Genomic DNA, 13,406 nt, shown 5'->3' with positions numbered 1-13,406 from the left:
GACAAGCACCAGCTGGGACTTCTCTCCACCTGTTTCCTCATTTCTGAGAGGTCAGTAACAAACGACTCTCCTCACACAGCTACTCCAAGATGATGCTTGTGAACCACGTGAGCTCGGACTGCTGGCTCTGAACACCCCTCCCCATGTCACTGCCACCCCTCAGTCTGTGCACCCCAGGGCTGGGAACCCACCCCAGAATTGCCCAGAGGGCTTGTGAGACACACTGCTGGCCCCACCCCACAGGCCGTTATGCAGTAGGTCTGGGTGGGAACGAGAGTTTGCTTTTCCAGCAAGTTGCGGGGTGATGCTGAGGCTGCTGGTCTGGCAGGGTCTGCAGAGCACCCCCAGGACCCCTGGCCCTCCGTGAAGACAACCTGTGTAATCCTCGAGGAGCAAGGGCCAGGCTTGGGCATGCAACAGGGGTTCCTGTGACGTGGTCAGGGAAAGGTGAAGGTGTTTTGCAGATGAAATGAAGGCCCTAGGGGCGCCTGGGTGGCTCAGTCATTAAGCGTCTTGCCTTCAGCTCAGGTCATGTTCCCAGGGTCCTGGGATCGAGCCCCGCGTCGGGCTCCCTGCTCCACGGGAAGCCTGCTTCTCCCTCTGCCTCTGTGCTCTCTCTTGTTTTCTAGCTCTCAAATAAATAAATAAAACCTTTATAAAAAAAAAAAAAAGAATGTCTTTTGTTAATCTGGGGGTAGGAGATGGGAATGAGAGGGACACTGTGGCATTGAAGGAGCCCCATAAAATCTGACCAGGTCTTACGGGCTCTTAAACTCTGCCCACTTAGGCATCCTCCAGTCGACGTTGCTGGAAAATGCATTTTCAAGATTATCTCCTGAGGCTACGTTATTGGAGAGGCGCTTTACGTGACCAGGATGTTGCTCTTATGTCCGACCCCTCAGGATTTCTTTACTTGTAGGAAAACGCTGTGATCAAGGAGACGACACTTCTACAGAACTCTTTTAGCCTGAGTAATTGTAACATTCCCATAGAGAATGTGACTGTATTTAAGAATATTTATAATGAAGACAGCTTTTCACCAGGATGTTTCCGATACATGATTATGAACTTCGAGTGATTATAATTCTAATTTCCATCTTGCATGCAATTTCTTTTCCACCACGTGAACCATTTTGGAAGAGAGAGAGAAATGGTATGTATGGCCCAGGACCTTTCACTGTTTTGAAAATTGAGTGTCATAATCTGTTTGTTGGTGAGCTGAGTTTCCCACCTTCGGGGCTGACTGGGTGGTTGATGCCCAGACTATTCCTCAGTGATACCGGCTGCTTCATTTAACGGGGTGCAGAGTACGGAATGCCCCGACAGACTGTCATTGGTGCAGAAGTTCACTCCACGCCCGAGATCTGTCAATACCCGGATTCTAAGTCGGAGAGGAGCGTCCTGACGCCCGGCACGTCCTGTAGTCTAACCCCCAGTGAAGCTCCCTCGTATGCTCAGAGCTACTCAGTCCCGTGCTGTGGGCACCAGCGAAGGGCTGGGAACCCCCTGTAGTCCCTCAGACAAGCACGAGCACTGGGGCATGCTCGTGCAACAGCTAATGCTACGTCTTTAAAACAGAGTGTGGAGCCCCCGCCAGGAAACACAAAACTGGTTAAACAGCGGGCTGCACTCACATAACCTCTCCACCCTGCAAACTAATCCTGCTCATTGGCCTGAAAGGCAACCAATTCAGGGTTGCAGTGGCTTATCTCTGGGGAAGGAGAGGGGCTCGGAGGGGACTCTGCCGCGGCCCAGGTGTCGAGGCCGGTGGCGAGCACACGGCTCTGTGTAGCAGTGTGTCCCCAGCTTGTATGTCTGCCCAAACACTCACCATCACACTGCAAGCATGTCGGTTACAAGAGGACCAAATCCACGTCCCAGACAATAAAGAGCAGCAACTCTTCACGGATCTACCACTTTCTGTTCCCCAAACTCACATCTCTCCTCTGATGGAAGCCCACTCCCAGGCTAACGTCATTTGAGGAAACCTTCCCGATTCCAGGGGTTGGCCGTGGGGTCTGCCGCCATCCCCCACCTGCCTCCAGGCGTGTCTGTCTCCCTGGAGCAGGAGCCAGGTGGCGCAGCACTTCCCCTGCCGAGCAGCACCCAGGCCAACTGCTGGGTTGGTGTGTCGACGAGCAAGTCTACGAACCTGCCACACGAGCAACATCACAGAGCCTCGGGCCTCACCCCTCACAGGTCACATAACCTCACCCAGCCCGACTCCTCCACCCACCAGAGTGACGACCAACACCCTGGTCTGAAATGACATCGGCACAGCTCTTAGGGCTCCTTGCAAGGGGGATGCTCAGTGATGATCACACTCCCATTATGTCTTCACCGGTAAGTGCACGCTCACGTGCACACGTGTGTGCACACCTATGTATACACAGATTGTAAATGTGCACTTAGGCGCACACACATGTGCACAGTGCACACACATGCATTAATACACATGCACGTACACACACATACATTCCCCTCTCAACCAAATCTTCCCTCTCAAAACATGACTAAAGCACCACGGACGTAATATGACTAATGGATTCTGAACACTGAATACTTGCTCTCCAATGCGGCCAGACTCCCCGTTTGATCCTCTGCAGAGTTAATGATGTTGGTTGCGTTAGAAACATTTAGCCGACAGAGCGCTGGGCAGAGAACTGACCCTTCCGAAACATCTTACGGAAGCAGAGCCTCTGCTGTCTCTGAGGTCTTTCCAGCGCACTAGAACCGTGTGCTGTTGTACGTTTGAATGTGACCTGCATGTTGCAAGGTCCCTGCTTCTGACCCAGATGGGACACACTGCAGCTGGGGCAAACAGGTCCCCAGCGAGTTTGTTTCCATTGGTCTATATTTCTAAGTTCCCCTAGTGAGTCCAAAGTGCAGCCAAGAACTCCTGATATAAAACAGTGAGGTTCCAGGGCATTTGGCAAGGATCAGAACCAATCCCCTCATCCAGCCTCCATAGTGAGGGCTGCCGACCAGCAGTGTAGACAGCCCCAGGAGATGGCTGCACAAGCCCCACCCACACCCAGGGCACTCGACAGGCATTAAAGTTGGGGGCACAGACACACGGCTCTGGGGGCTCACTTGGCTCAGACCAGGATCTAGAGTGTCTCCTTTGAGCCATAAGTCAAAGGTCGCAACCGGAGGAAGGAGTAGCGCTCGGCCAGCGAGGGTGGCGCTGGCCTGAAGAAATACAAAGCACTTGCCCAGGAGCCAGAAACAAGCCTCCACTTTTGGCCTCCTCCACTTCCGTTTCCACAAACCGGCCAAAGTGATCACTCCAAAAAAAAAAAAAAAAAAAAAGGCAAGCATACCTCACTGCATCACCCCCATTCCTAAAATGCGTCAGGAGCTGCCACTGCTCACAAAGACAGACTCTTCAACAAGACCCAAGGGCTGGTCTGACCTGACCCAGCATGCCGCTCCTCCCATCCTGCCTGCTGCCTGGCCCCCCAGCCGCCACCAAGAGCAGACGCACCAAGCTCCCTGTGAGGACATGGCTGCCCGTCCTGGCCGCTGCAGCCAGGCGTGTAACCTGCACCGTCAGGGCTGCCACAGGCTGGTGAGCCATCCTCGGTGGGCAGCCTTCTCCAGGCAGGACTGTCTGGACACCACGGACCTGGAGCACCCCGACTGCTGCAGTGGCCCCAGCCACTGTGACCCCGAAAATGCCCCAACCAGGTACACATGCCCATGGGGAACCCAAGTGGACCTAGGGCAGCAGGTGGAATAGAGACCCCGCCCACCTTTGAGGAGCAACTCGGTCATCAGCTGGAAGCGGTGATGTCCTGAGGCGACTCAGAGACCGCTGATGGTCAATTAAGCAGCGCTTGATAAAAAGTGAATTTAATTAAAGAGCACTTAAGTACTTGAATCACTTTGATACAGTCTTTTAAATTGGATGTCCCTTTGGTTATCACCACAAATTAGAATCAAATGAATAAATATGCTGTTATTTAGAAGTTACATTTTTCAGAGAAAGAGAAATAAACGAGTGGATCGGATACCTAAAGTCTTAGATGCCAAAGGTGATTTATTTTTCCTCAGTTACCTGCATCTGAAAACAAGAGCGCTGGGCTGGAGGGACCCAGTGGGTGCAGATCCTCACCTGCTTCTCCACTGTCTCAGAAACCCGCAAGCTGGAACTAATCCTATCGGATGTTCCCACGCCGAAGTTTAGCCAAACCAAGGAGGGCTTTGAAAAGATTCTGGCTTGTGTTTATCTCCTCCAAATATTTTTCTCTCCCTTTCCGATTTAGTCAACATCTCCCTACGTGTTTATTACCTGTTGCTTCTGTGCACTCCTTGGGTTTAATTATCTTTAAGTGAATTATTTTACCTCCGATCTGGTTCTAAAAGATAAACAGGCTTGTTTTTATTTCCACTGGCCACTTGATGCTTACTAAAAACTCAGGGAATCAATTCCATGAAAAAGAGGTGCCCTGAGACATCCCATTTTTTTATGCTACTTTCATCAACTTTTGGCTCATGAGGGAGTTAAGTTTTCCACACAATTAAGGAGCCACTGGGCCACTTTCCACATCCACAGGCTGGCTGCTGAGCAAAGACATTCTGAGAAACACAGAAGACGCCACATTTGCATATAAGCCCCAAGTGACCTCCTAATGCCCGCCACCTACCCTGGGCCTCAATGGGACTGACCAGCCAAGGTGCCCTCTGGTTTTCAGAATGTTTGTCTTGCAGTATTTTGTCCATGTTAATTGAATTAAATTTAAATTAATTTTTGGTTAGAAAGTATAATTACAACAATTTTCAGTTAAGGCTGTAGGCCTCCCACCACCCTGCCCAGTTCAGGGGAGGCCATACTCCATCATGTTTCTTGGTCTTCCATTTCTAACTACCTTCTCTCCTTTCTCAACGACCCCCCAAAAGTGATCCTTCTCTAGCTCTCGCCCCCGGGAGGCCGTCTGCCTTCCCTGCATGCCCGCCCTCTGGGCCTGCCCGGCACCGTCCCCGGAAAGCCCCTACCCACCCAGCTCACGGGTCCTTCAAGGCTCCATGCGGTTCCCAGCCCATGTCCCACCCCACTCCATCTTATCAGTTTGCATTTTCACTTTAAACTTTATATTTAATTAACCATGTGCCACTGTACTGTCGCTTTACCAAGAACTCTCTGTCCTTGGACACTGGCACTCCCCCGGGGCTGTGGTGTCATCTCACACACCATGAGCACGGCCACCAGTCCAGGCTGGTGCAGAGGGCTCTCAAGATGGCAGCCCAGCCAGTGGATGGACGGTGCGAGAGAGGACAAGCCCAGAGCCAGCAGGCCTCCCCAACAGAGACAGTAGTGCTGAAACCCGCCAGGCATCCGTGAGGTCCAGCAGCCCCAGCGGCACGCGGCAGGTGGGCGGGTGTGCGCCCCACTGAGCAGCGCGAGATGGCGTGGGGCCATACTGGAGACACGAGGTCAGACATGTCCAGGCAGCTTCAGGAGCCACCATCCACAGCGATGAGGACGTGATGTCTCCCACTACCGGTGCGACATGAAGGCCCAGGACAGGCCACGCCCTGCAGGGACCCCGTCCATGCACCTGCTGAATCCCCACAATAGCACCGTGTACACACAGGTCTCCATCCTCATGTCAGTGAGAAGGAATGGAAAGAGGGACCAAGGACACATTAGCTCCCTGTGTCCTCATAAAGGGGGACACACGGGTGGGGCTCACAAAATCATTTTCCTTCAAAGCTATGCAGGATTGACCAAGTGAGAGAATCTAGTGATCATGGGAGATCCTTGGGAAAACGGGCCAGAGGACTTCACACGGTCGAGCTAAGCTTCGTCTCAGGCATCACTGACATTTTGGGTGGAAAAGTCCCTGTTGTAGGGTCCACCTGTGTACTGTAGGGGTTTAGCAGCACCCCTGGCCTGCCCCTACGAGATGCCAGTAGAACTCTCCAGGCCATAACAACCAAAACTGGCTCCAGACATCACCAAGGGCCCCCTGGGGCCTCAAGCGGAGCACCTTGTGTTTAACGCTCGTGAGAGGAGCGACCACAGAACCCCTACGTTTTCCAGTGGAAAGTGAAATGGCATGCCTCTCTGGGAAACCGTTCGCCAAGTGCTCAGGCAGTTGAACACAGATGTACCCCATGACCAGCCATCCCACTCATGGAGAGATAAAAACACAGGTATTCAAAAACCTGGACACGAATGTTCATAGCAGCTTTACTTGTGAACACCAAGGCTGGAAACGATCCACATGTCCTTCCACAGGTACACGGATAAGCAGACATGGTCCGTCCACACCACAGAATGCTACCCGGCAGCCAGAGGAGCCCCCCACAAGAGAGACCCCCAGGCAGGCATCCTGCAGAGGCTACCGGATGATCCAAGGTCAGAACAGAAGAGAGCGAGCCAGGGGTTCCCAGGGGAGGGGTGATGACACAGGGTGACCACCTGCCCTGGTGACCTTCAGACTTTCCTGGCTGGAGCCCTGGAAGGCCAGCGTCCTGGGAGAGCCCCCCGGGATGCTTAGTCAGCACTTGGTGTAACTGCGGGGCCGGCATGGGAGAGCGTAAGGTGACAGGACAGCTCTTTACCCTGACTGTGCTGGTGGGTACATGAATCTACGCCTCTGCTAAGTTTGCAGACTCTATACCAAAAGGGGAAAAAAACCCTAATTTTGTTATACGAGAATTTTTAAAACAAAACAAAAATGCACGTACAGAATCTCTTCTAAGGGTGGGGTGGGGTGCTGGCTCCAGATCTTTGTGGGAAAAGGAACAAGAAGCCCACTTTGTACATGCCAGCCTGCCTCTAAGTCCTGGCTGCGCTTCTCAGAGGTCATCCTGACCGAGCAGCCTGCGGCCACAGCCCAGACCCAGACAGCCACCACATGGGCCGCATGCCTCCCGATCCCATGCCCGAATCCCTCCACAAATGGCTCCCCTCTGGGTGGGTGGGTTGTGGCCGTGGCCACAAAGCTCTCCGAGGCAGGATCTTCACTGTGTTTTCTTTGACTGGAGAACAGGTGCAGCAAGAGGTCATGTGATGGACCCGCTCAAGGTCATACACGTCCATGGCTGCAAAGGTAGCAGAGGCCACCATGGGCCATGGGACAAACGGGAACATGGCCTTTGGGCTCCGTGTCTCAGAACCCCAGCACCAGGGCATCAGGGTCTTCTCATTTGTCAGCTACTAATTTTGGAGAAAGTGGGGGCTTTCTGACCGTCCAGACTCCAACCTCCATGGCCTAGAAGGTGAATGTCCGCCTGCAGAGCAATCGGGCAGCCGCAGCAGGGCACGTGTACATGTGAGACAGGGCACTCGGAAGCAGCTGAAAGCACAGCCCGGGATGTGCTGGGCAGCAGGAATCCCCCACACCCTTCAGAACTGGGCCTGGAACCAGGCTGCCATGTCAAGGACTGAATGGCTGCTAGGACCAGCTGAGACACAGGGGATCGGGGAGAGAAGCAGCAACTTCTGTAGCGGCCAGCTCAGCTAGGCACGAGCTCAGAGCAGGCCACCAGGAAGCGTGAGGACATGTCCTGGAGCCCCCTGGGGACCCCTGCCCGTGCCCTCAGTTTACTGATGGGGAGCCTGGCCTCCTCGAAGGGAAAGAACTGTCCACAGCAGCCATCCTGAGGTTGCAGGGCTCTCTGGAGGCAGCTTACTCGCCTGCATGGCACGGGGGACCCAGCTTCTCCCTGATGTGGGGGTGGAGGCCTCACCCTCTCGGCACCTCAGGGAAACTGTAAAAGAGGATGGGATTCTCCAGAGAGGTCACGTGGTTCCTTCTGGATGGCTGGCTCAAGCGCATGCATGGCAGGTGTTCAAACACTGCTGCAGTTTCTGTAGTGCGTCCTCTACCAAAATCCGCTGGGAGCCTTCCAGATCCCACCTCCACAAAACAGACTGTTTGCTAACTGTCACCTGCAAGCAGGAGGCCAAAAGCTGCAAGTGAATGCAGAGGAACTTGGAGGCAGAGCTCCGAGATTCAAGGCTGGTTCAGCCCTGACCCTGGGTAAGGCAGCCCTTCAGCCCCAGGGCAAAAATGAGAGTAGGAACACCTTCTAGTCCCCAAGGAGCTGGAGCAAAAATCAGTGAAAGAAAGCCTTTCGTAATGTTTTCAGAAAGTGCTATCCGAGTGGACAATGATGATGATGATGATGATGGGAAGGGAGGAGGAAGGAGAAGGAGGGAGGGGGAGGAGAGGCAGGAAGGGGGGAGAAGGGAGGGGAGGGGCAGGAAGAAGAGGGGGAGGAAGGAGAGGAGGGGGTAAGAAGAGGAGGGGGAGGGGGAGGAGGAGGGGGAGGGGGAGGAGGGTCAGGAAGGGGGAGGGGGAGGGGGAGGGGGGTCAGGAAGGGGGAGGGGGAGGAGGGTTAGGAAGGAGGGAGGGGGAGGGGAGGAGGGTCAGGAAGGGGGAGGGGGAGGGGAGGAGGGTCAGGAAGGGGGAGGGGGAGGGGAGGAGGGTCAGGAAGGGGGAGGGGGAGGGGGAGGAGGGTCAGGAAGGGGAGGGGGAGGAGGGTCAGGAAGGGGGAGGGGGAGGGGAGGAGGGGCAGGAAGGGGAGAGGGAGGAGGGTCAGGAAGGGGGAGGGGGAGGGGAGGAGGGTCAGAAAGGGGGAGGGGGAGGGGAGGAGGGTCAGGAAGGGGAGGGGAGGAGGGTCAGGAAGGGGGAGGGGAGGGGAGGGGAGGAGGGGCAGGAAGAGGAGGGGGAGGGGGAGGGGGAGGAGAAAGAAGGGGGAGGGTCAGGAAGGGGGAGGGGGAGGAGAGGCAGGAAGGGGAGGGGGAGGAGGGGCAGGAAGGGGGAGGGGGAGGGGAGGAGGGTCAGGAAGGGGGAGGGGGAGGGGGAGGAGGGTCAGGAAGGGGAGGGGGAGGAGGGTCAGGAAGGGGGAGGGGGAGGGGAGGAGGGGCAGGAAGGGGAGAGGGAGGAGGGTCAGGAAGGGGGAGGGGGAGGGGAGGAGGGTCAGAAAGGGGGAGGGGGAGGGGAGGAGGGTCAGGAAGGGGAGGGGAGGAGGGTCAGGAAGGGGGAGGGGAGGGGAGGGGAGGAGGGGCAGGAAGAGGAGGGGGAGGGGGAGGGGGAGAAGGAGAAAGAAGGGGGAGGGTCAGGAAGGGGGAGGGGGAGGAGAGGCAGGAAGGGGAGGGGGAGGAGGGGCAGGAAGGGGGAGGGGGAGGAGGGGCAGGAAGGGGGAGGGGGAGGGGAGGAGGGGCAGGGAGGGGGAGGAGGGGCAGGGAGGGGGAGGGGAGGGGGAGGAGGGGCAGGAAGGGGGAGGGGAGGGGGAGGAGGGGCGGGAAGGGGAGGGGGAGGAGGGGCGGGGAGGGGAGGGGGAGGGGAGGAGGGGCAGGAAGGGGAGGGGGACGAGGGGCAGGAAGGGGAGGGGGACGAGGGGCAGGAAGGGGGAGGGGAGGGGGAGGAGGGGCAGGAAGGGGAGGGGGAGGAGGGGCAGGAGGAGTCCCCGTCCCCGAGTCTGACATGGAAGGGAACGAGGAGGAGTGAGATGAACAGAGGGCAGGCAGAGGCGCTCCCGGCAGCCCGTGGCCACCCCCACCTGAGTCCACCGGAAGGTTCTGTCCTAGGGCTGGTCTGTGGTGATGCACAACCTCCGCGGGCCCCTGGAACCTGTTCCCCACCACCCAGGGTCCAAGCGACGGCGCTCTAGGGAGCCTGGGCCCGAGGCCAGCAGCTCGGCCCGGTGTGCCGGTTCTCCAGGCCGGAACGGGCTGCCCCACGGCCCCCTGCTCCGTCCAGCATCGGCACTGGCGTTCCTTCTGATGAGAAGACATCTCGCTCTCCTCGGTTTCAGTTTGGAAACACAAACCGTGATTCAACCAAGAAAAAGCGCATTTCACAATCTATTCACGGTCACCAGTTCTCCCTTCCTAGGGATTGTGGGGCTGAGCGAAGAGCCGGCGCACCCCTCTCCAGGTACAAAACCTCATGGAAATATATATAATGCCCAGCTATGCAAATGTGCCCAGCAGTAATCGCTGAGGGAACCGGAACACTGAATTTCATGACTTTTGTGCATTTGAATTTTCTACCGTAATGCTGCATTAACGAAGGGCGTCTTCTTTTGCATTGAATTTATACCTAATGTGATTCCATTTTGCAATTCTTTACATATGCAGATGAGGTAGCTATAACGTTCCTGATGCAAAAACTGTTTTTGCTAAATCATATCAAAATGTTTCATGGATCACACCAAAAAGTGTTGATATATGGAAATTGCTCTTTTTGAAAAACTGTCCTTAAAATCCAAATGGTATGTTTTGAATTTCTTTTCTCTCCACCACACCCTCCCCAGTATTTATGAAGAATTAGAGGCAATGAACAATATACGGAGGCCGTGGCACAGGGGCAGGGTGGCCCGGACCAGGCTTGGGGTCACTGCCTTCGAAATACAGGGGCTGCGAAATTCACCCCAGCGGACGGAGCGGCCCAAATTAGCATTTAGAAGGTCAGAAATGTGTCCTTACCTCAGTGCCTTGCGGGCAATGGAAGAGCTGAATAGCACCTCTCTCAATTAATTATACAAGATTTATGTTTCTTAGATACAAAAGAAGGTCTGCCTAGCTCCGTGTTACGTGATGTCTATTTTTAAACGGGATCGAGGCAGAGCTGCCGACTGTCAAGTGCAGGCCTGTGCGGTGCTCCGGCAAAGGGTGCTGTGGCCCAGGCCACATGCGGAGGGCGGGGCCGCCCCGGCCTGGGGAGAGAAGCCCGGACTACTCTTCTACCTCCACATCACACTTCCCAAATTCCTGAAGCAGGCTGAAAAGCGCAACCAAATCGGTCGTGTTGGGAGAAAGAGCCATTTTAGGTCTTAGGCAGAGGAGAATGAAAATGAATGTGAGCACAATTATAGAGATTAATGTAATTAGAAGGAGGGACAGTGGCCAGACACCAAAGACGCATCCTGAGCGTGGCCAGAAAGCAAGGTGGAGTGTGGAACAATACCCTCGAAAGGACAGGGTGGCCTGCTCGGCAGTTAATTGAGTTGAGCTGAAGAGGGAGAGCTTGACAAGCCGAGGGAGGGCGCATAAGCAACCGGGGGAGAATGTTCAAACAGACAGGGACACGGAGCCGGAACTAGTGCTGTCCAGCTGACAGAACTCTCTCCGTTGAGAGCACACGTCGGCCTGACGCTGGCGAGGCAGAGCCAGAGCCGGTGCGAAGAGAGCAGACAGATCCGCTGGTTCCACTGGCTCACTCCGCCACAGCGCTCGCCTGGCCGGGCCGCCAGGTCTTCCGGCCTAGGGCCAGTCTGAACCTCCTGGAACGTTCCTGGTGCTCTGTGGCTGGGCACACTGAGGAAAGCACACCGTGAGGCAGACAGGAGGACATCTCGGCATCCTTCTGAGAGTGATTCGTCATCATCATGTGAACCGGCCTTGGGCTTGCACACGTGCGCAAGTTCTGGCCCAGGCTGGACAGAGACACGGCGCCGGTGCTGGGCACGGGCACGTCTCACACTAACTAACAGCCGAAGGACTGTGTCTGTCCATGGCTTCGGTGTGGGGCCGGAGGGGTGGCTGCTGGGACCAGACTCGGAGATGAATACCGTGCCCTCACAGAGCAATGTGGTTTTGCATCCACATTCATACATCTAATGGTATCTTGATAGCATTTATCTAATAGATTCACCCTACTCTGGATATCTGTGCTATTGATTTTGTGCTCCTCGGCGTCCCTGAACGCGCTCCGGGCCGCTCCGGTTCTCCCCCCACCCCGCCCCAGCCTGGGAAGTTCACACAAAGCCGGCTGGCTGAGGCTCCCCTTGTCTCCCAGGGCCAGAGGGAGAAAGCTCGGGAATGCTGGACACTTCTGTCTCCAGTGTGGATCCGGCGGCCATGACCCACATTTATGATCGTCCCCTATGTACTGCTTTCACGGTCTCATTAATAATTTAACGTTCAGAAAAACACAAGCTCTTCAAAGCAGAAAAAAATCCATTCAAAGCTAAATAACCTATTTTTGTATGTGTCAGAGCTAAATGTCTCTGTACTATGAAATGCCAGGTGTGTGGCGCGGGCCCGAGCGGCATGCGTTCCGTGGGTGGCTGGCCTCTCCCCACTCTGCCGATCCCAGCGGACCTGAAACCGCCTCCCAGTGACGGACAGTATGCGTACGCGGTCTCCTATGTGAACCCAACCGCAAGTTGCCCTCACACGGGAGTAGATGAGTTGATTTACAGAGATTTATTCAATGACAAGGGTCCCTCTGCACAGCTCAAATACACGGACCACAGGCAAACCGTTACTGAGCATTTCTGAAGTTACCAGCCAGAGCCTACACCCCACCAGCACCCTCAGCTCTTGGAAACTGCCGTGTTAACTTAATGACCAAACCTTTGCTTTCTGAATGGAATTATGCAGTGTACTGTGGAAGAAAGATACAAAACAGTCTGTCCTCTGCCAACAAGTTAGAAACCACCCTCACCACGGTTGGGCCGCAGAGGCCCGTGCTGAGACGCACAGGTGAGGTCCACGGGTCAAAGCACCACACCAGCACCAGGCTTCTGGACCTGCTTTGGGACAGCGGGCACACTTCCCCAGGACAGGGCCCTGAGGGGACCAGAGGCTCTGAGCCTCCATGCAGCTCGGCCTGCTCAGGCAGTGGCTGCTTCCCCTCAGCCCCAGCCTCTGCTGGGCTCCCTCTATCATGCTCCCACCTGGGAAGGGGACCTCTGCCCTTCTGACCTGCCCACTGACCTCTGATCTAGATGGCTCACTCAAAATTCAGTTTGGAATGACTCCAGTGACTGGTGTGCTCTCAGGCAAAATCTACATAATCTGCTGTCGAAGACTGCCAAGCCTTGCTTGACCCCCAAGCTCCCCATTTCAGCAGCATGATCAAAACACCGAGGGTGAGGGGAAGAGTGGGGGGGGGGGAACCTTGCCCGGGGCTCCTTAGGACACAGTGCCAGGATGAAGGACTTGGAGGTGGAGAACCCTTTGCAAAGGTGAAAATCAGATCCTGTGAGGATGCAGATGGAAAGGCTGAAGATGGTCCCCGGAACCGCAACCGCACGGTACACACTGTGTCCAACTGAAGCCTTTCACACCTGCTCTCCCACCCCAACACGCACACACAGGTTCTCACTGTGGACTCCGAGCGCAATGGGAAAAGTTTGCCCAGTGTTTGGAGAAGGTGTAGGATTAAATGGGGTGGAGCAGGGCCAGGAGGAAGGCAGCCGTGCCTGCAGCAGAAACACATTCCTCCAAAATTATCTCTTGTTTATGCTATTTTTTTAAAAACAATTTTGACTTTTACTCTTAGTAGAAGCATTTATAACCTCCCAGATGAAGATAAATACTACCATTTCTCCTAAAATAGAACCCAATTTTAAACCACTCCATCCTTACAAATTTGACTAATTGAGGATGACAAAGCACGCAGCGCAATATGGCGACGATCTATAGAATTCGTCATTTC

Source organism: Eumetopias jubatus, unplaced genomic scaffold (assembly GCF_037043125.1).
Source record: "Eumetopias jubatus isolate StellerSeaLion01/CBP00866 unplaced genomic scaffold, mEumJub1_p1.0 scaffold_3, whole genome shotgun sequence".
In the NCBI taxonomy this organism is placed as follows: Eukaryota; Metazoa; Chordata; class Mammalia; order Carnivora; family Otariidae; genus Eumetopias; species Eumetopias jubatus.
This window is presented reverse-complemented; position numbering follows the sequence as displayed.